Source organism: Lynx canadensis, chromosome B2 (genome assembly GCF_007474595.2).
Source record: "Lynx canadensis isolate LIC74 chromosome B2, mLynCan4.pri.v2, whole genome shotgun sequence".
NCBI classification, from domain to species: domain Eukaryota; kingdom Metazoa; phylum Chordata; class Mammalia; order Carnivora; family Felidae; genus Lynx; species Lynx canadensis.
Genome location: NC_044307.1, coordinates 94,664,083 through 94,688,225, shown reverse-complemented (window position 1 = coordinate 94,688,225; position 24,143 = coordinate 94,664,083).

Here is a 24,143-nt window from a genome sequence, read left to right as displayed (position 1 = left end):
GCTATAGTTCATTCAGTAAACAGTACAAAGAGTTGGATCATTTTTCTTTTCTTTTTCAAGTTTTTATTTAAATTCCAGTGAGTTAACATACAGTGTAATACTAGTTTCAGGTGTAGAATTTAGTGATTCATAATTTACATATAACACCCAGTGCTCATCACAACAAGTGCCTTCCTTAATACCCATCACCTATTTAACCCATTCCCACACTCATCTCCCCTCTGGCAACACTCAGTTTGTTCGCTATCATTAAGTGTCTCTTATGGTTTCCCTTTTTTCTTTTTTCCACAATGTTCATCTGTTTTATTTATTTATTTATTAAAAAATTTTTAAATCATTTATTTATTTATTTTAAAGAAATGCTTTTTTTTTTTTAACGTTTATTTATTTTTGAGACAGAGAGAGACAGAGCATGAATGGGGGAGGGTCAGAGAGAGGGAGACACAGAATCTGAGACAGGCTCCAGGCTCTGAGCTGTCAGCACAGAGCCCGACGTGGGGCTCGAACTCACGGACCGCGAGATCACTACCTGAGCCGAAGTTGGATGCTTAACCGACTGAGCCACCCAGGCGCCCCTTTTATTTATTTTTGAGACAGAGAGAGACAGAGCGTGAGCAGGGGAGGGTCAGAGAGAGAGGGAGACACTGAATCTGAAGCAGGCTCCAGGCTCTGAGCTGTCAGCACAGAGCCCGATGTGGGGCTTGAACTCACGGACTGTGACATCATGACCTGAGCTGAAGTCGGATGCTTAACTGACTGAGCTACCCAGGAGCCCCAATGTTCATCTGTTTTATTTCTTAAATTCCACATATGAGTGAAATCATATGGTATTTGTCTTTCTCTGACTGACATATTTCGCTTAGCATGATATATTCTGGCTCCATCCATGTTGTTGCAAATGGCAAGATTTCATTCCTTTTGATGGTTGAGTGATATTCCATTGTGTGTGTGTGTGTGTGTGTGTGTGTGTGTGTGTTTGTGTATATATGTGTATATTATATATATAATAATATATATGTAATATATAAAAAGAATATATATATATATATATATATATATATATATATATATTCTTCAGCCATTCATCAGTCAGTGAACATTTGGGCTCCTTCCATAATTTGGCTACTATTGATAATGCTTCTGTAAACATCGGGGTGCTTGTATCCATTTGAATCAGTATTTTTGTGTCTTTTGGATAAATACCTAGTAGTGCAGTTGCTGGGTCATATACTAGTTCTATTTTTAACTTTTTGAGGAATCTCCACACTGTTTTCCAGAGTGGCAGCACCAATTTGCATTCCCACCAACAGTGTAAAAGGGTTGCCCTTTCTCCAAATTCTCACCAACACCTCTTGTTCCCTGTGTTGTTAATTTTAGCTATTCTGACAGGTGTGAGGTGATATTTCATTGTAGTTTTGATTTGTATTTCCTTGATAATGAGTGATGTTGAACATTTTTTTCATGTGTCTATTAGCCATCTGTATATCCTGTTTGGAAAAATGTCTATTCATGTCTTCTACCCATTTGTTAACTGAATTATTTGTTTTTTAGGCATTGAGTTTGATAAGTTCTTTATATATTTTAGATACTAATACTTTATCAGATGTGTCATTTGCAAATATCTTGTTCCATTCTAAAGGTTGCCTTTTAGTTTTGTTGATTGTTTCCTTCACCATGCAGAAGCTTTTTATGTTGATGAGGTCCCAATAGTTCATTTTTGCTTTTCTTTCCCTACCTCGGGAGACATACCTAGTCAGGAGTTGCTATGGCCAATGTGAAAGAGGTTGCTGCCTGCTTGATGGTTTACTGTCTCACATTTAGGTCTTTCACCCATTTTGAATTTATTTTTGTGTATTGTATAAGCAAGTGGTCTAGTTTCATTCTTCTTCATGTTGCTGTCTGTTTTTCTTAATACCATTTGTGGAAGAGACTACCTTTTTTACATTGGATATTCTTTCCTGCTTTGTCAAAGATTAATTGACTATATAGTTGTGGACTCATTTCTATGTTTTCTATTCTATTCTATTGATATATGTGTCTGTTTTTGTGCCAATACTATCCTGTCTTGATAATTATAATTTTTTTTAAATTTTATTTTTATTTTTAAAAATTTATATCTGAATTAGTTAGCATTTAGTGCAACAGTGGTTTCAGGAGTAGATTCCCTAATGCCCCTTACCCATTTAGCTGATCCCCCTCCCACAACCCCTCCAGTAATCCTCAGTTTGTTCTCCACATTTATGAGTCTCTTCTGTTTTGTCTCCCTCCCTGTTTTTATATTATTTTTGTTTCCCTTCCCTTATGTTCATCTGTTTTGTCTCTTAAAGTCCTCATATGAGTGAAGTCATATATGATTTTTGTCTTTCTCTGACTAATTTCACTTAACATAATACCCTCCAGTTCCATCCACATAGTTGCAAATGGCAAGATTTCATTCCTTTTGATTGCTGAGTAATACTCCATTGTATATATATACCACTTCTTTACCCATTCATCCACCGATGGACATTTGGGCTCTTTTCATACTTTGGCTATTGTTGACAGTGCTGTTATAAACTTGGGGGTGCATGTGTCCCTTCGAAACAGCACACTTGTATCCCTTGGATAAATACCTAGTAGTGCAATTGCTGTATCATAGGGTAGTTATATTTTTAGTTTTTTGAGGAACCTGCATACTGTTTTCCAGAGTGGCTGCACCAGCTTAAATTGCAACAATGCAAAAGAGATCCTATTTCTAGTTCTATTTTTAGTTTTTTGAGGAACCTCCATACTGTTTTCCAGAGTGGCTGCACCAGCTTACATTGCAACAATGCAAAAGAGATCCTATTTCTAGTTCTATTTTTAGTTTTTTGAGGAACCTCCATACTGTTTTCCACAGTGGCTGCACCAGCTTGCATTGCAACAATGCAAAAGAGATCTTCTTTCCTCACATGTCCCCAACATCTGTTGTTGCCTGAGTTGTTAATGTTAGCCATTCTGACAGGTGTAAAGTGGTATCTCATTGTGGTTTTGATTTGTATTTCTCTGATGATGAGTGATGTTAAGCATTTTTCATGTGTTGGTTGGCCATCTGGATATCTTCTTTGGAGAAGTGTCTGTTCATGTCTTTTGCCCATTTCTTCACTGGATTATTTGTTTTTTGGATGTGGAGTTTCATAAGTTCTTTATAGATTTTGGATACTAACCCTTTATCTGATATGTCATTTGAAAATATCTTCTCCCATTCTGTCAGTTGCCTTTTAGTTTTGCTGATTGTTTCCTTCGCTGTGCAGAAACTTTTTATTTTGATGAGGTACCAATAGTTCATTTTTGCTTTTATTTCCTTTGCCTCCGGAGACGTGTTGAGAAAGAAGTTGCTGCGGCCAAGATCAAAGAGGTTTTTGCCTGCTTTCTCCTCGAGGATTTTGATGGCTTCCTGTCTTACATTCATCCATTTTGAGTTTATTTTTGTGTATAGTGTAAGAAAGTGGTCCAGGTTCATTCTTCTGCATGTCGCTGTCCAGTTTTCCAAGCACCACTTGCTGAAGAGACTGTCTTTATTCCATTGGATATTCTTTCCTGCTTTGTCAAAGATTAGTTGGCCATACATTTGTGGGTCCACTTCTGGGTTCTCTGTTCTGTTCCATTGATCTGCGTGTCTGTTCTTGTGCCAGTACCATGCTGTCTTGATGATTACAGCTTTGTAGTATACTTGAAGTCTGGGATTGTGATGCCTCCTGCTTTGGTTTTCTTTTCCAAGATTGCTTGGGCCATTCGGGGTCTTTTCTGGTTTCATACAAATTATAGGATTGTTTGCTCTAGGTCTGTGAAGAATGCTGGTGTTATTTTGGTAGGAATTGCGTTGGATATGTAGATTGCTTTGGGTAGTATAGGCATTTTAACAATATTTGTTCTTCCTATCCAGGAGCATGGAATCTTTTTCCATTATTTTTGTGTCTTCTTCAATTTCTTTCATAGGCTTTCTATAATTTTCAGTGTATAGATTTTTCACCTCTTTGGTTAGATTTATTTCTAGGTATTTTATGGTTTTTGGTGCAACTGTAAATGGGATTGATTCCTTGATTTTTCTTTCTGTTGCTTCATTGTTGGTGAATAGGAATGCAACTGATTTCTGTGCATTGATTTTATATTCTGCAACTTGGCTGAATCCATGAATCAATTCTAACAGTTTTTGGTGGAATCTTTTGGGTTTTCCATATAGAGTATCATGTCATCTGCGAAGAGTGAAAGTTTGACTTCCTCCTGGCCAATTTGGATGCCTTTTATTTCTTTGTGTGGTCTGATTGCAGAGGCTAAGACTTCCAATACTATGTTGAATAACAGTAGAGAGAGTGGACATCCCTGTCTTGTTCCTGACCTTAGGGAGAAAGCTCTCAGTTTTTCCCCATTGAGGATGATATTAGCATTGGGTCGTTCATATATGGCTTTTATGATCTCGAGGTATGCTCTTTCTATCGCTACTTTCTTGAGGGTTTTTATCAAGAAAGGATGCTGTATTGTGTCAAATGCTTTCTCTGCATGTATTGAGAGGATCATATGGTTCTTGTCCTTTCTTTTATTGATGTGATGAATCATGTTAATTGTTTTGTGGATGTTGAACCAGCCCTGCATCCCAGGTATAAATCCCACTTGGTCATGGTGAATAATTTTTTTAATGTATTGTTGGATCTGGTTGGCTAATACCTTGTTGAGGATTTTTGCATCATGTTCATCGGGGAAATTGGTCTGTAGTTCTCCTTTTTAGTGGGGTCTCTGTCTGGTTTTGGAATCATGGTAATGCTGGCTTCATAGAAAGAGTTTGGAAGTTTTCCTTCCATTTCTATTTTTTGGAACACCTTCAAGAGAATACGTATTAACTCTTCCTTAAATGTTTGGTAGAATTCCCCTGGAAAGCCATCTGGCCCTGGACTCTTGTTTTTTTTGGCAGATTTTTGATTACTAATTCAATTTCCTTACTGGTTATGGTGTGTTCAAATTTTCTATTTCTTCCTGTTTCAGTTTTGGTAGTGTATATGTTTCTAGGAATTTGTCCATTTCTTCCAGATTGCCCATTTTTATTGGTATATAATTGCTCATAATGTTCTCTTATTATTGTTTTTATTTCTGCTGTGTTGGTTGTGATCTCTCCTCTTTCATTCTTCATTTTATTTATTTGGGTCCTTTCCTTTTTCTTTTTGATCAAACTGGCTAGTGGATTATCAATTTTGTCAATTCTTTCAAAGAACGAGCTTCTGGTTTCATTGGTCTGTTCTACTGTGTTTTGTTTTTTGTTTTGGTTTCAATAGCATTAATTTCTGCTCTAATCTTTATTATTTTTGCCTTCTTCTGGCTTTGGGTTTTACTTGCTGTTCTTTTTCCAGCTCCTTAAGGTGTAACGTTAGGTTGTATATCTGAGATATTTCTTCCTTCTTTAGGAAGGCCTATTGCTCTATACTTTCCTCTTATGACCGCCTTTGCTGTGTCCCAGAGGTTTTGTGTTGTGGTGTTATCATTTTCATTGATTTCCATATACTTTTAAATTTCCTCTTTCACTTCTTGGTTAGCCCATTCATTCTTTAGTAGGATGTTCTTCAGTCTCCAATATTTGTTACCTTTCCAAATTTTTTCTTATGGTTGATTTCTAGTTTCATAGTGTTGTGGTCTGAAAATCTGCACTGTATGATCTCGATCTTTTTGTACTTGCTGAGAGCTGATTTGTGTCCCAGTATGTGATCTATTCTGGAGAACTTTCCATGTGCAGTGGAGTTGAATGTATGTTCGGCTGCTTTAGAATGAAATGTTCTGAATATATCTGTTAAGTCCATCTAGACCAGTGTGTCATTCAAAGCCATTGTTTCCTTTTTTTTGTTATTAGATGATCTGTCCATTGTTGTGAGTGGGGTATTGAAGTCTCCTACTATTATGGTATTACTATCAATGAGTTTCTTTATGATGTGATTAATTGATTTATGTGTTTGGGTGCTTTCACATTTGGCGCATAAATGGTTACAATTGTTAGGTCTTCTTGGTGGATAGACCCCTTGATTATGATGGCCTTCTGCATCTCTTGATACAGTCTTTATTTTAAAGTCTAGATTGTCTGATATAAGTATGACTACTCCTGCTTTCTTTGGTTGACCATTGGTATGATAGATGGTTCTCCATCCCCTTACTTTCAACCTGAATGTGTCTTTAGGTCTAAAGTGGGTCCCTTGTAAACAGCATATAGATGGATCTTGTTTTCTTATCCATTCTTTTACCCTGTGTCTTTTGATTGGAGCATTGAGTGCATTAACGTTTAGAGTGAGTACAGAAAGATATGAATTTATTGCCATTATCATGCTTGTAGACTTGGAGTTTCTGGTGGTGTTTTGTCTTCCTTTCTAGTCTTTGTTGCTTTTGGTCTTTTTTTTTTTTTGTCTTTTCTCCCCTCAGAGAGTCCCCCTCACAATTTCTTGCAGGGCTGGTGTAGTGCTTACAAACTCATTTAATTTTTGCTTGTCTGGGAAACTTTTTATCTCTCCTTCTATTTTGAATGACAGCCTTGCTGGATAAAGAATTCTTTGGTGCATGTTTTTTTTCTGATTCAGCACATTGAATGTATCCCGCCACTCCTCTCTGGCCTGCCAAGTTTCTGTGGATAGGTCTGCTTCAAACCTGATCTGTCTTCCCTTGTAGGTTAGGGACTTTTTTCCCCTTGCTGCTTTCATGATTCTCTCCTTGTCTGAGTATTTGACTATGGTATGCCTTGTTGATGGTTGGTTTTTGTTGAATCTAATGGGGGTCCTGTGTGCTTCCTGGATTTTGATGTCTGTGTCTTTCCTCAGGTTAGGAAAGGTTTCTGCTATGATTTGCTCACATAACCCTTCTACCCCTATTTCTCTCTTTCCTCTTCTGGGACCCCTATGATTCTGATGTTGTTCCATTTTAATGAGTCACTGATTTCTCTAATCCATAAATAGCTCTCTTTTGTCTTAATCTCCCTCTTTTTTTCTGCTTCATTATTCTCTATAAGTTTGTCCTCTGTATCGCTGATTCTGTGTTCTCCCTCATCCATCCTTGCTGCCCTGGCATCCATCCATGATTGCAAGTCAGTTATAGTATTTTTTATTTCATTCTAATTTTTACTTCTTTTATCTCTACAGAAAAGGATTCTAATCTATTTTCGACTCCAGCTATTATTCTTATTATCGTGATTCTAAATTCTGGTTCAGACATCTTGCTTGTAACTCTGTTGGTTAAATACCTGGCTGTCATTTCTTTGTGCTCTTTCTTTTGGGGTGAATTCCTTTTTTTTTTTCATTTTGAAGGGAGAAAAGGAATTAATGAGGTAGAAAAATTAAAATAAAAAATTAAAAAAATATTAAAATTAAAAAATTAAATACACACACACACACACACACAAATTGAATAAATGATGCTAGAACCTAGGTGTGTTTTTGTCTAGGTGCTGAAAGTGGTTTGACAGATAAGGGGAAAAAAAGGAAATTGTTTGAGAATTTGAAAAAATGAATTAAATGAAGTAGACTAAAGTGAGATGATGGGAGTAAAATATAATTTGAAAAAATTTACACAAAAGCAAAGAATATAGTAGAAAAAAATTAAAGAAAAATATTTTTAATAAAAATTAAAAATAAAATGAATGTTTTTTTTTCTTTCTGTATTCAAGAAAAAGAAAAGAAACAAAAAAGAGAAAAGAGAGGGAAAAAAAGGAAATAATTTGAGAATTTGAAAAAATGGATACACTGTTGTAGGCTAAAATAAAATGATGGAAGTAAAATAGAATTTGAAAAAATTCACATGAAAGCAAATATATATAGTAAAAATTAAAGAAAAATATTTTTAGTAAAAATTGAAAATAAAAATGAATTGTTTCCCTTTCTGTATTCAAGAAAAAGATAAGAAGTGAAAAAGAGAAAAAGGAAAAAGAAAAAAAGGAAATTGTTAGAAAAATTGAAAAAGTGAATACACTGAAGTAGACTAAAATAAAATGATGGAAGTAAATTAGAATTTGAGAAAAGTTACACAAAAATAAAAAATATAGTAAAAAAATAAAAATGTTTTTAGTAAAAATTGATAATAATGAATTTTTTCCCTTTCTGTATTCAAGAAAAAGAAAAGTGAAAAAGAGAAAAAAAAAAAGAAAATTGACTAAATGGACCTGCTAACATATTGCAATAGGGCTGAAATGACTTTGTTTTCCCCCAGAAGTCCGAGTATGAAGCGCTTTATAGTCCATAAACTAAGCAGGCGGTGAGATATGTGTTCTTGAAGAACGAGGTTGGCCCAGTTGGGCAGGGCTCAATGTAATGGCTCCGTTTTCCTCTAGATGGCGCTGCTAGCCTACTGGGGTGGAGTGTTGTGGCGCTTATAGGTGTGTATGTGCATGCACAGGAGCAGTGAAAATGGCATCACCCAGTTACCCAGTCTCTAGTATGGGAACTCTGTTCTCCCTGTGCAGCCATCGTGCACCAGTCCTCTGTCTTCAGCTTTTGTCCACTCCCCACTTTTTCACTGTCCGTGACCAAACCCCAGGCAGTACTTCTCTCCCGAGTTTTGTCTCAGATGTGGCTGTTTTCCCCAGCCCCTTACTTTTGAAGGACTGTGGCTTTGATCCATTCTGCCCCTTTGTGGGAGGGTCTCACAGAGCAATGACCAAATATCAGCTGCACCCAGGAACGCTTGCGGGACCCTGTGCTGCTGGTGCCCGGAGACTGCAGCTAGGTGCCAGCCCACCCCAGAAAAAGTTCGTGAGATAGTGTAGCAGCAGCTTTTCAGGGATTATGGAAAATCACAACACACATCTGGCACCAGGCTTCACCCTTAAGGACCTTGTTCCAGCACTAGCAAATGTAGTCATTCTCTGGGGCCTTCTGGGCCTAGGTGGTCTCACAGCCTCTACCAAATGTCCTTCCAGCAGTGGAACCACTTCTCCCTGTGTGGCCTGAGAATCTCCCGGGCCCCACTCTGTTCCTGGGGATTCACCCTTCCCACCCACCAGAGCACCGCAAGGTATCGAGCTGCGGAGTTGCAGACTTTGCACTCCCCTTGTTTACAGTCTTAATGGAATTTAAATGCTCTCCTTTATCCTTTCTCCCTTTTTAGTTTAGTCCCTGTGGCTGTTTCCAATTTTCCACTTTCTCTCCAACTGCTTTTGGGGAGGGGTGCTTTTCCCACATTCTCCCCCTTGTCTCTGTTCTCTCTCCACCTGAAAAAGCATCTCCCTGCCCACTGCAGCCTCTCACTCCCCAAGTTCACCTCTCTGTGCCATGTACCTGCTGAATTCTGTGGTTCAGGTAGTGCAGATTGTTGTGTTAATCCTCCAATCAGTTTTCTAGGTGTGCAGGATGGTTTAGTGTTGGTCTGGCTGTATTTCATGGATGCAAGAACACAAAAAACTTCCATGCTGTTCCACTCTCTTGGTTCCTCCCCGATCATTATAATTTTGTAATATAACTTCAAGTCTGGAATTGTGATGCCTCCAGCTTTTCTTTTCTTTTGACGATTGCTTTCGCTATTTGGGGTCTTTTGTGGTTCCATACAAATTTTAGTATTGTTTGTTCTGGTTCTGTGAAAAATGCTGGTGGTATTTTGATAGGTATTGCATTAAATGTGTAGATTGCTTTGGGTGGTATAGACATTTTAACAATATGTGTTCTTCCAATCCGTGAGCATGGAATGTTTTTCCATTTCTTTGCATCGTCTTCAGTTTTTTTTATCAGCATTTTATGGTTTTCAGAGTACAGATCTTTTATCTCTTTGGTTAGGTTTATTCCTAGTTATCTTATGGTTTTTGGTGCAATTGTAAATGAGATAGATTCCTTGATTTCTCTTTCTGCTTCTTTATTATTGGTGTATAGAAATGCAATGGGAAGATTTCTCTACATTGATTTTGTATCCTGTGACTTTACTGAATTCATGTATCAATTATAGCAATTTTTTGGTGGTCTTTTGGGTTTTCTATATAGAGTATCATGTCATCTGCAAATAGTAAAAGTTTGTCTTCTTTGTTGCCACTTTGGATACTTTTTTATTTCCTTTTGTTGTCTGATTGCTGAGGCTGGGACTTCCAGTACTATGTTAAGTAACAGTGGTGAGCATGGACATCCCTTTTTGTTCCTGACCATGGAGGAAAAGCTCTCAGTTTTTCCCTATTGAGGATGATTTAGCTGTGGGTTTTTTATATATTGTGTTTATGATGTTGAGGTATGTTCCCTCTATCCCTACTTTGTTAAGAGTTGTTATTGTGAATGGATGTTGTACTTTGTCAAATGCTTTGTATCTGTTTAAAAGATCACATTGTTCTGAGCCTTTCTTTTATCAATGGTGTATCATCTTGGTTGATTTGTGAATATTGAACCACCCTTGCAACCAAAGAATAAAGTCCACTTGATCGTGGTGAATGATTCTTTTAATGTCCTGTTGGATTCGATTGGCTAGTATTTTGTTCAGAATTTTTGCATCCATGTTCATGAGGGATACTGGCCTGGAGTTCTTTTTTAGTGGGGTCCTTGTCTGGTTTTGAAATCAGGGTAATGCTGGCCTCATAGAATGAATTTCAAAGTTTTCCTTCCATTTATGCTTTTTGGAATAGTTTGAGAAGAATGGATATTAACTCTTCTCTAAATGTTTGGTAGAGTTCCCCTGGGAAGCCATCTGACCCTGCACTTCTGTTTGTTGGGAGAGTTTTGATTACTGATTCAATTTTTTTGTTGGTTATCAGTCTGTTCAAGTTTTCAATTTCTTCCTGTTTCAGTTTTGGTAGTTTATGTTTCTAGGAATTTTTCCTTTTTTTCTAGGTTTTCTTATTTAGTGGCATATAATTTTTCATAGTATTCTCTTATAATTGTTTGTGTTTCTGTGGGTTGGTTGTGATTTCTCCTCTCTCATTTGTGATTTTATTTATTTGGGTCCTTTCACTTTTCCTTTTGATTCTAGGGATTTTTTTTCTTTTTTTTATTTTTTTTTTTAATTTTTTTTTCAACGTTTTTTTATTTATTTTTGGGACAGAGAGAGACAGAGCATGAACAGGGGAGGGGCAGAGAGAGAGGGAGACACAGAATCGGAAACAGGCTCCAGGCTCCGAGCCATCAGCCCAGAGCCTGACGCGGGGCTCGAACTCACAGACCGCGAGATCGTGACCTGGCTGAAGTCGGACGCTTAACCGACTGCGCCACCCAGGCACCCCTAGGGATTTTTTTTTCTAAAAAGGAGCAGGTCAATCTGAAAGATCACTTGGAAATATGCTTTTCAGAGCACCTATGTTACACTTGCCGACTTTCTGATCTTGGCTTCTATGGTTGCTAACATCAGAAATCTCTAAGTGTATTATTTATATTTTGATGCAATTATTATTTATTATAGAAGTCTTGACTGAAGTGCAGCCATTTTGAGGTTTGGAGCACCAAAAATTGAATTGGGGACGTAGTATTGTCTGGTAGTTCTAGGATCGGTGTGTAAATTGGTATTCTGTTTATGGGATTTACTCATTTAATAAGGACTACTTATTTTTTATTTTATTTTATTTTCGCTTATTTTATTTTATTTTATTTTATTTTATTTTATTTTATTTTATTTTTAGGTTTATTTATTTTGAGAAAGCATGCACAAACAGAGTAGGGGCAGAGAGAGAGGGGAGAGAATCCCAAGCAGGCTCCATACTGTCAGTGCAGAGCCCAATGTGAGGTTTGAACTCATGAACCATGAGATCATGACCTGATCCGATATCAAGAATCACTTGCTTAACCAACTGAGCCATGCAGGCACCCCTATTACATTTTTATTTTAGAGAGAGAGAAAGAGAGCATGAACTGGGGGAGGGGCAGAGGGAGAAAAGGGAATTTTAAGCATGTAGCACACTCAATGCAGAGCTGGATGCAGGGCCCAATCCCAGGACTCTGTGATCATGACCTAAGCCAACATCAGGAGTTGGACATTCAACTGACTGAGCCACCTAGTTACCCCAAGGACTATTTAAAATCATATGTAGTGGATCTCAGGGGTTTTGCTCAGCTTTTGTTTTGGTAGGCTTTCAATGCATTATCCTACTCCCTTGGCTATAGCAGGAGATTGTTGACCCAAATTGAGATAATCAGAATTTCCCTCACGCAGGAACTGAGCATGAGAAAGGTAAGGAGGGATGGAAGGTTGTGGTAACCTAGACACCCCGTGGTAACATTTCCATGAATTCCTGCCACAGAACCTCCTGAAACTGCACTGATATCCTTACCCTTATTGAAGCAAGAGAGTCAGTCTCTTAACCTAAGGAATTTTCTTAAGATAACTGGAGTTTGTTTCTTTTGCCTACAAAGAAAGAATCCAAACTCATTCAACACATACTATACCTAATAAACTTAATTTTCATATAATTATGAGATATTTTAATTTACAAAAGATATAAACTTGTTAAAATTACTGCTATGAGGGACAATTACTCATAGAATTGGTTATAAACGAACTTGTGAAATAGGCTAAATTTATCCTGGAGTTTTCTATCTCATCTTTCCAGACCCTTTATTATCATCCTCCTGTTCATGTCCCTCAAAAAGTTTTTGTTTTTAAGTCATTAAGTGTAGAGTGACTCTCTACCTCTAAGTGCCTAGCATTTTGGGTGTATGTCTATTATACTAGTATAATTACTCATAACACCTCCCTTCACTCTCAAAGGTCTCTCAGTTTATAGCCACCTCACTTAAAAGTTTTTAGTAGCCTTGATAAAAACTTCTACTGTGAAGAAAAGTTGAGATGATAGTGATCAGGAAGTTACTGAATTTTTCTACCATCACTATTATTGTTAAAAGAGAATGGATATAAAGAACCCATACAACTCAATGGCAAAAACAAATCTGATTTAAAAATGTGCAGAGGATCTGAATAGACATTTTTTCTGAAGAAGACATACAGCTGGCCAACAGGTAAATGAAAAGACCCTCAACATCACTAATCATCAGGGAAGGGCAAATTAAAAACTACAGTGAGATATCAGCTCACACTTGTTAGAATGTCTACTATCAAAAAGATAAGAGATAACAAATGCTGGTGAGAGTATGGAGAAAAGGGAGCTCTTCATGCATGATTTGTGGGAATGTAAATTGGTGCAGCCACTATGGAAAACACTATGGAGGTTCCTCAAAAAATTAAGTATAGAACTATCATATGATCTGGCAATTCTACTTTCTGGTAATTATCCAAAGAAAAAAAACAGTAACTCAGAAAAAAAAAATAAAACATGCATCCCCATGTTTATTGTAGCATTATTTACAATAGCCAAGACATGGAAACAACCTAAGTGTCCATTATCGGATGAATGGGTGAAAAAAATGTGTGTGTGTATGTGTGTGTGTACTGAAATATTATTCAGCCATTAAAAATAATGCAATCTCACAATTTGTGATAACATGAATGGGCCTTGAGGACATTATTTAAATTTTTTTTTTTTCAACATTTTTTAAATTTATTTTTGGGACAGAGAGAGACAGAGCATGAACGGGGGAGGGGCAGAGAGAGAGGGAGACACAGAATCAGAAACAGGCTCCAGGCTCCGAGCCATCAGCCCAGAGCCTGACGCGGGGCTCGAACTCACGGACCGCGAGATCGTGACCTGGCTGAAGTCGGACGCTTAACCGACTGCGCCACCCAGGCGCCCCAGGCCTTGAGGACATTATGTTGAGTGAAATAACTCAGAGAGAGACAAGTACTATATGATCTCACTTATATGTGGAATCTAAAAAAATCCAAAAAACAAAAACACCACCAAGCCCATAGAAACAGAGAATAGATTGGTGGTTTGCAGAGGCAGTGTGTGTGTTGAGGGTGAGGAATGGGTGAACAGAGTCAAAAGGTACAAACTTCCAATTACAAAATAAATAAATCTTGGGGATATAATGTACAACATGACAACTGTAGTTAATAATATTGCATTGCATATTTGAAAGTCTCTAAGAAGCTCTCATCATAAGGAAAACACTCCTATAACTATGTATGGTGACATATGTCTTATTGTGGTAGCCATTTTGCAATGTAAATAAATGTTGAATCATTTTGTTGTACACCTGAAACTAATTGATATCAGTTGTACCTCAATAAAAAAAGAAGGAAAATGGCATGACTGTCAATAGGAATAAAATTTCAGTTAAACAAGATGAGTAAATTGTAGAAATCTGTTGTATTGATAGTTAACAATACTGATTGTGCACTTAAGAATTTGTTGAGTGAGTAGATCTCATGATAAGTGTTCTTACTGCAATAAGAAAAGAAGAAAAGGAAAGAGAGAAAAAGAAAAGAAAAGAAACAGGCATTCAGAAGTATTTTTTAAGTTTTCTTCCTCTCACTGGCTCTCTGGTCACCTACACCATTTTTTCTTTTAATTATCTCTTTTTGGCTTTACTTAGATTTTTAAACACCAAGATTGCTTCTTATTGTCACTTCTTATGACATAAACTTATCTTTCCTTTGTATGCACTTTATTGGCCTTTTAACTTTCTCCTGCCTATACCTAGAGAAACACCAAATCTGTAGAAAGCCAAATATCTACTTCATCTGGTTTAAACATCTGTAAAACATTACTATCAAAAACGCTACTTCTCCACATGCACATCACAGAAAAGAATCTCCAACTCCTCCTATCAGGCGCTAACACTTCCAGTTGATCTTTCTTATGTACCAAGGAAGCTCCCGCCATCATTCTCCTCCATCATTGTGTCAAACCCTTACTTTTCTCTGCAACCCTCAACCTGCCATCCCCTCCTTCTTCACAGAGAAGATGAAGACCATCAGGCAGGAACTGTCTATAGGTTAGCTCACACTGAAACATGCACCCAGTGTTGCTCTATCCAGACTCATCTCTAATACCCTTCCTTCCCATGGACTTGGAGAAAAAGGAATTTCATTTTTGAGAACCTTTATTTGAGAACTGTGTTCCTTCTAGTATCTTTTCTTTCCTGTGCAAGAAACTTGTTCTATTATCTTTTCTTTCCTAGGTCTATCATGTTTCTCTTATAGCTTTTTCTCTTTAGCATAGTTTTGAGTTTTAACACTCCCATATTCCCGAGTTTCAGTTATTCTAGAAAGCTCACAGCTCTCCAGCATGTTTACATCTCTTGCAAAGTCTCCATCTCCCTCCACTTGTTCCCCAAGTTCATCCTCCTTTGAAAGTCATCATTCTGGCTTTCTCTTGTTCCTCTAAGAAGCTTTTCCTCCCCTTCAACCCTGCCTCAGTCTTTGATGGGTACTACCTCTTGGTATTCTCCCACATCATAGGCATACATCAGCTTGGGTAGAGATAGTTTACTAGTCTGCCTTTGCCATTAAACTGTGAATATTTTGAGAAGTGGACTGTCATTCATCTCTCTATTTACAATGATTTATTCTAGAGTTGTGTTTTATCAAAATGATATACATTGTCAGTTTCATGAAATATTTCCCCACCTACTAACCTCAGCAAGCTATAATACATGATTATAAGACATTTCTATAGGATATTTTAGGATAAAAATAGTTATTTCTCTTCCTTTGCTCCAAGATGAGCCACCATAGAGGGTGATTATCTAAAAATATAGAACTGGTTATGATAAGGAAGATAAAATCTGAGCAAAAGAGTAAGAATGAATGTGGAACAGCAGAAAGCACAGATGGGTAAAGGAGAGGACAAAAATGGTGACCAGAACCTTCAAGTATATGTGTTTTACTGAAGGTGTCTTCTTATATTTGAAGTTATGTAGTGCTGCCCAAGTACCCAGTCCTTTTTATATATTAACTCACTTAATCTTTATCGCAACCCTATGATATAGACACTGTTATTAACTGAATTTTACAAATGAAGAAGTCAGGACATCATTTGATAAATTATAGGCACAGTTACTAAATAGTAAAGCTGAGATTTGAGTCAGGCAGACTGGCCCCACAGTCCTTGCTCTTTACACAGGACAAATGCAGGGCAATGAAATTGTATGGTCTGACAAATAATCCAATTATTGAAGTAGCTAAAATCATATTTAAAGTGAGCCACTTTCTTTCTAAAATCTGTGAAGTATATTCATTCCATTGTAAATTGGTCTTATTCCCTTGGTGAAAATTTTCTCATTGGCTTCAGTTACAAACATGTCAATATTTTTCCAGGGTCAAATAATAGCTTATTAAGAAATGTGACTTCAAAAAACACAGAAGGTCTGGTTATCCAACCATTGAATTTGGGGTATAAAAAGAATTTTTCTTTAAAGACAGCATTTCCCTATAAACTGCTTGGAACTATTGCCCTGCTTTGAAAAGCACATGTATTTGCTAATCGGCTAAGTAAATCTACCTGTTTTCACTCTGCTCTGGTGGTTTTTCTGTTTTAAGTGTAGATAAATAGAAGAACCACAGCACCTCCAAAATGCTGCTGCTTAATTCTTCTGTGCAATTTTCCCTATTGAAGATGTCTGCCTTTACATGGATTTGATGACTTTTGTGAGGTTTTCACTTCAAAAGGGGCTCTTGAATTTTTAATCCCCTCACTCAGGAACAATGTTTTCTTGGTGTGCCTTCCATTTCTCTTTTATATGGGGAAATTATACACATTTTTACTAAGTCATCAATTCCTGCTTGAAATGCTACCCTCAGTTTCATGTGTGCATGGCTTTATAAAAGTGGGATGAGCTTTATATGCTTCAGGGACTGTGCAGTGAAAGCAGGATCCAGCAGAGATTTGGCCATATCTGACAAGTGCCTGCTGTCAGATTTTTCCTTCTCCTCTGTTTGACACAATGGAATCCCTTACAAACATGTCGATTCAGACCAGCACACTGCATACTAAATTATGAAAACAATATTCACATGTAGCATCAAAAAGAGTGGACTCATCATGTGGTATTGTTCTGAAGTGAAACCTGGGTGATGAGATGAGGGAAGAAGACTATCCATCAATTATCTCAGTATTTTGAAGGCTGTAGTGTAGGGTGGATGTTTGACTCTTGCTGCAGGATGGCAGCTTTGCTGTGATTTATGTGGATCTAGTTATGTGATTTTGGTTTTGATGACAGATGTTATAGGAATAGTATTCAACTTTGTGATGTATTCTAATATCCTTGGGATAAAATGAATCTATGTAGAATTGAAGGGTATTGTAGTTGTATTTGTTAATTGCGGCTGCTGTGCTTTGTATTTTGTTTCAGAGCATCATGCCTGAACAGACATAGAAGAATAGCGATTATTTTTAGCAAACGTGAGACTGGCTTGCAGTGTTGCTGGCATGTGGTGAGCCTCTAGACACGCAGAGAAGGGAAAGCAGGGGGTCGCAGTCTCGGTTTTCATTTGTAGGGTATACTTGTCATCTGGAAACCAATAATGCTTTACACATGTTTTGTTTCAACCCTTTATGCACAAAGCTGGCTTTAAATATGATGGAGTTAAGTTAAGTGGACATGTCTGTGATAATTACAAGATCCACAGTCGTTTTCTCATTTTCTGTGATTCAACAATTTAGCCATTTTAAATTCTTATCATAAGCAGAATTGAAGATTCTACCTTCCTCTTCCACATTCAGGCTGGGTATCATTAGAATAATAATAAAAAAACAACCTTTAATATATATCCAGTGGAAGGGGTCACAGTGACACTTGGCAATAGAAGGAGAGTCCATGGGGAGTGAATACGCAGAAGCAAATGTCCAACTGAAATAACCACACCATTCTCTTTTTAAATCACCAATAGGAAATGAATTTAACAAGCATTCTTATGTTCCTGAATACCACTTCAAGATTAACTTTTAAATATATTTTAATCACCTTATTATACTGATAAAACAACATAAATGGCGTCCATTTCCTAAGGCTCAATGGCCACATGTAACTTTGATAGTCAAGCTCTTTGTCAAACAAGCTGGTGAATTTAATTTTCTAGGTAGACTCTCTTGGTCTTAGCTTTGGGTTTCTACCAAAAAGCATCTACAGTTATGCTGCCTAGCCTATTGGAGAACTTACCCATTGTTAATCATAATTGCTAACATTTTTTTAGCATTTATTATGTGCCAGTTATTGCACTGAGTGCTTTACGTGTATTATCTCCTTTATCTCTTATCACAACAGCACTGTGAAGTAGGTTGCATTATTTTACCCGTGCTGAGTATTAGACCCACAGATGTATGGGACTTCCCTGAAGTTGCAGAGCTCAAATATAAAGGCACCATGTCTGACTCTAGAGTTGAGTAATTAAACCATTAAGTTGTATTGCTTCCACTTTACTTCAGTTTTTCTATACAATATCTCTTTGGATTCTGTGTTAGACTAACCTCTTGGGCTTGCTGCCTTTGCTGGTCTGTTAGGCTTTCTGTTTTTGTACCTGACCCCTGTCTCACATCAAACTTGGTTTCACTTTTTCTAGTCCTTAAACCACCCTACTTCCTCCAAATCCAATCTGACCTCTACTTCCCTCGCTGCCAGTATCCTGAAGAAACACTATATTCAGTCACCTCTGCCTCATTACATTCATCAACTTTTTCTTTCACCTGCCCAGAAGGCTTGGAAGTATTTCCTTAACTTTCAATTAAATGAATTCCACTTCTATGGTTTTCTGAAAGCAAAATTCTTCTGGTTGTCCTTCCTTTCTAAGCATCCTCTTTACCTATCTGCAGGCTCTGCATTTTTTTGTCCCCTAAACTTGGGCATTCTGAAAGGTCCTAACCTTTCATTTTATCTCTTTGCTTTCCATTCTTTCTGGCTAGAAATCACAGCTTGTTATACTTGTAGGTGGATGATTCTGAAATCTGGGCCTTCTGCCAGAACTTATCATGCAGTAAGTACCTTGCTTCTATTTGTTAGCTGATTATTTCCACCTGAACTCTGTATTTCTGCAACCAATCTTATAGTCCGCACATCTGTATCCTTCCCCTTGTCCCTAACCCGCCTCTTCCTTTTGACCTCCTCTACTTTTTAAATGCTGTTACAAGTATATCAGGTAAATGGGCTCTAATTTCAGTAAGATTTGATTTCCCTTTCTTTTATTGAATGACAACAATTAATGCTTATTGTACTATTAATGCTTATTGTATTATTTTATGTGCTAGTGTTCTAAGTTTTTATATTGACTATCTCATTTACATACTTATTTAAGTAGCTACTCATTGCTATGTCCACTTTATGGCATTCAATCAGTCATATAGTCCTGTTGATTTTTCGCTCACAAACCTTTCCTTAGCCTTCCCTTCTATCAGCGGTATTAACAACAATAGTTTATATTGGTATCACTCCAACCTTGAACTAGTCTTTCTTCCTCTAGACCTTTTTCCCTTTGAACAGTGCATTCTGCATACTTGCTGAGGATTATTCTTTCTAAAACATTGCCTTGATAATGCCACTTTCTGGCCCTGAGACCTTTCATGACTTCTTTGTTTTGCATATTATAGTCCAAAATCTCCCCGTCATATTCAAAGCTACAATCCGTATTTCTAAACTCTTCTACTGCCATGCCACAAAAGCTATGGTCAAACTAATTTCTTGCAACATCTTTTCAATTTTCAAAGTTAGTTCTTTCCAACCTCCCTGCTTTGATTATTTCATTTCTACAGTGTGAATGCCACTCATCTCCCTCTTCCTCATTCTTGTCTCTCTGTCTACTTCTGTCTTACACAATGTTGAGGCCAGGATTGAATGCCACTTTGCACATGGAAGTACTCAAACAAAGGGATGTCCTTTTTATGAAATTTCATGGGGAATTTTACCACTTGTATAAAACCTGTTTGCTGCCTTGTTTGTGGTCATTTTTACACGCTTTTTTTCTTCCTACTACAATGCAAACCTCTGGGGAAGTTATAGCTGTCATATTCACCATGGATTTCCCTTGGCATAAAACAGGTATTTTAATGGCAGGAACCCTGTGAAAACATTTGACTGTAGGAATGAATGAAGAATCTCCTTTATGATGTACTTCTCTTGGTTCTTATTTTATTTTATTTTTTTAGCATAATTCCTTTTTAGATCTGACAAAACTGAGAATTTTTAGCTAGAAAAAAGAGAACTGTACATAAGGGCAAGATTTGATATAAACTTCCTGGATCTGCTGAAACCAATCTGGGTTAAGAAACTAAATTCCATCCATCCATGTATTTTTTGGTCTGCAATTAGGTAGTGTAATAATGGTCACCCACGCTGGGAGGAGTTCTTTCATATTTCTTTGCCAAGGTTTCCAAACTATAAACAACAATTCTGTGTCTGTATCAGTGAAGTATGAGATAATACTGGATAAATATATCTGGGAGTGTTTATTGACATAGGCATTCAGGACTCAGGATATGTAGCAGCAGGTAGGGTACTGTTTTAGGGATATGGGAAATTATAATGACCTCCCAAGATTGTTCTTACTCTACGAAGCTATAACTTTTATATTCTAATCAGATAGAGAATGAAGAACTTTAGCCAGAGCACATTTGTATACTTAAGTCTAAATAAAATTCATACCCAGTCCACAGTCCTTTCTTCCAGGATCCTTTATGAAAAGAGGCAGTAAGACTACTAACATTGTCAGTGACTATGTCAAAATTGTATGTGGATGTTCCTTCTCCATTTGCCAGTAGTCCTCACCTGTGTTCTCTAGAAAAAGCTGTAGTGAGTTTGAAGTATAGATGTAATCATCAGCTCCACTATTCCATCAATGTTTGGGGATCAGAAGATGGACCAAAGTTCAAGATAGGGAAAATAGAAGGTAGAAGAATAATGTGCCTGACCCTTTGTAATTCTGTAGGTGTCATCAGGGGCTGGCTGTAGAGCTTACATCTGAAGGGTGGCTTTTTTGGAATCATGTGCTAGCTTCCCAGTTATAGTCACAAAGTGAATACCTTGCTGGTGATCCAAAGACTTTCTCTTTTCATTGCTGCTTTTAACTGCTCCTGACCTTGCAAGAGGACCATATTTCAAGTTATATTTCTAACACAGAGAATGATTCACAAAACTCAAGTGTCTATGTGAATTCATCTTAACTTACCTTATTCAAGGCTGAGAGTAAATATATATAATGGGAGGCAACATCATGGGAGGGGCAGATGGAATAAACAACCAATTAAACCAACATACATTAAGTACAAATGATGGGCTACACACTGGGTGTTAGAGATCCTGAAATAAGTAAGACATAATTTGGGTCTTCAAGGTGGTCAAAATCCAGAAAGAGAGGCAGATGCATCAGTAAATAAGACTTTTATAGCAGCGCAACTTGTATATTCACTGTGTGCTGTGGGAGCACAGAGAAGGAACATCTCAACCAAACTGAGTGAGTTAAGAAAGATTTTCTTTAAAAAGCTATCATCACCATCACCATCAAAATTCATTTACTAAATACCTAAAATTTGTGATGTTATATTGATGCTTTACAGACAGGCATATAGAAAAGAGATTCCAGTCCTCTAAGATGTCATAAATTAATGTAAACATACTATCTTAAAGTAAAATACAAGAGCACAAAAGCAGACATGTTTATGGCAGTAGCACTGTGCTCAGGGAGTTGTATCTATAAAAGGCAGATAGGTGTGTGTGTGTGTGTGTGTGTGTGTGTGTGTGTGTGTGTGTGTGTGTGTTTATTCCTTAGGTTCTTGGATCGATCTACAAATAAAGGTCCTAATTAGTGCAAATTTTTATGATGTGATGGAGACCATTGGAAATGGGCTAAAACCATTCATTCATTACACAAAGGCCTCTGTAGCTGTTTTCAGATAAGAATACCTTTTGCTCTCTGATGAACTGATATGCATGTGAGAGAGTTAATGTCACCTTCCAAGTCTCTGGAGTAATCTATTCCACTGTCACCTTTCTTTTGAACCATGACATTCTGAAAAAGTTATTTTAATTCTTTCTTGTATCATTTCACAAAGGTTGTACTGTCAAGCACTCTCCAGGATGTATATTTTTAAGATTTGGCTTCCTCCCTGGAATCATGAAGTCTTCAGATGCTATGATAATGGATTTGTAAGTCATCTATGAACTGGTGATTCTATTAATATGAATAGTGGGTGTTCTAATTTTTCATTATAATGTTTTTAGTGATTGTATCTTTTCACACTCCTCCTGGCAGATGAAACATTCTAGTTAGGGAATTGACCTCTGACTCATTCCCCAAGGAAGTAGCAAGTATCTTTAGAAAGTTTTAATTAAAGATAGAAAATTTGAGATAATAGAGTAGGAATATATGTAATAGAATCACTTGGTTTCAGTTAGACCTTAGAAAAAGAACACAAGTCAGTGATGAATTTGATTTTATTTTAGAAGAAAATGTTGTGTAAACTTACCTGCAGTTTACACATCTGAATAGGTATTTAGCCTGCTGACTTGATCTCAATTCCATCATTGTAATTAAATTGCAAGCCTTTTGTGCCTTGAGAAACACAGTTTGTCTGTCTGCCTGTCTGTCCGTACCTGTCTGTCTGTCTGTCTATCTATCTATCTATCTATCTATCTATCTATCATCTATCTTTCATCTCATCTACCCAATATGATAAAGATAATTTTGAATATATATGTGTATATGCACCATTTTATTATATTAAACTTAATATTGAAAGCCCTTAAGGGACAATATTCAATTGCATTTTTGTTTGAAAAAAATTATAATTTTAACCATCTTACAAATGGCCAAAGTGCATATGTTAGTTATTTCTATTTCTATTGCCCTTGCTTCTTTTCTGCTAATTTCAGGATTTCCATTCATGTTGAAGTTGATTGGAAATAAGTGAATTTCCTCATTCAATTCCCCAACTTGAAGAATATGATGGTAAAAGATTTATTTCAAACAGTATATCCCTTGATATAAACATGTCCTAGGTCAGTTTCCTTGCTTTATTTTGTAACGGATCTAATTCAGAAGATTTTTGGAGGAGATCATTGTACATTTGACAGTAATTGTGACTGATTTTCATCATACACTGATGTAGCATGTCAAATCTTAGGCAGTTAGTTCAATTCTGGGAAGGAAATTAGATTTGGCAATAGTTGGATTTTTTTTTCTCCTGGCAATTAAAGAAGGTGCTCCTTCTTGTTATGTTCATGTGCAGTGTATACATTGTTTTGTTTCGCATCACTTAGGGGTACTCTAATGTTTCTGTCAAATTCCAACCAACTTATTGTATCATTTTGTCAGTTTCCATTTTAAATCCTCATTCTGTCCTTGAAATATGTGAGCAAATTCAATATGTAATTAAGCACAGGAAAGAATTGTTTCAACCCTCTGTCCTTTCCTGTTTAAGGGATTTTTGTCTCCTTTCACAAGGACTGTGTCCTGCCAAAGCATGTTTTATAGAGCAGTGATCAGTAGGAAATAGGCATTGCATCTCTTTTAAAAAAGATACATATTTGATATTGCCCAGAGTTTGTTTTTAAGTAAATCGTGAAAGAAAATACACATTTTTTTTTTGGTCTTCTGAAAGCCAGGTATGCAATGTATATGTTTTCTTAATAAACTAAGAGGTTTGGAAGATTAAGATATTCGTATTTAAACCAAATCGAGAAAACCAAATTTATATTTGTGCATATTGACCTGTAAAATATAATTCCTAAAAAATATTCTCTTTTCCACCCCATCGCCTCATTTTGTGTATGTTTGAGAGGGTATAAAAGTGGACACAGCTCAGGCATCAGTAGGGCAGGTAAAGTTGGTGGAATAGAGCTACATGACAGGACTCGATTACAGTAAGTAATACAATTCCAGAAATAACCTATGTGGAACATATTGCCTCTGCTACACATGTCAAAAAATGGACTTTGATCGATGGTGTTGCAACACAAAACCACATACTAAAACTTTGTAATAATGATGACAGTGTCAAAGTGTATACACCCTTGCCAATAGTGTTAGTGGCTTTTATAATTAATAAATGGGCAAAACACATAAATCCTGTATGATGCTCACGCCTTACAAATATTTGTGGTTGTGGCCATCAGCATGTATGTAAGCAGGAAGGCGTGACGGGTCTGGCAATCATCACCTCTGAGAGCTAAAGGCATACTCTAAGGGGTGATTATCTATGGCTAACCACAACACCGGGAATTGCCATATTGGTCCTTTAACAATTCATTAACGTAGGAGAAAAACGTGTCCACGTCTGCTGAAAGAGGAAGTTAGAAGTTTAGAATACTAAATAGTGATCTCCCTGCTGTGGTTTATATACACTAAATCCTATAGAATGCTCACCTATAAATTAAAATACT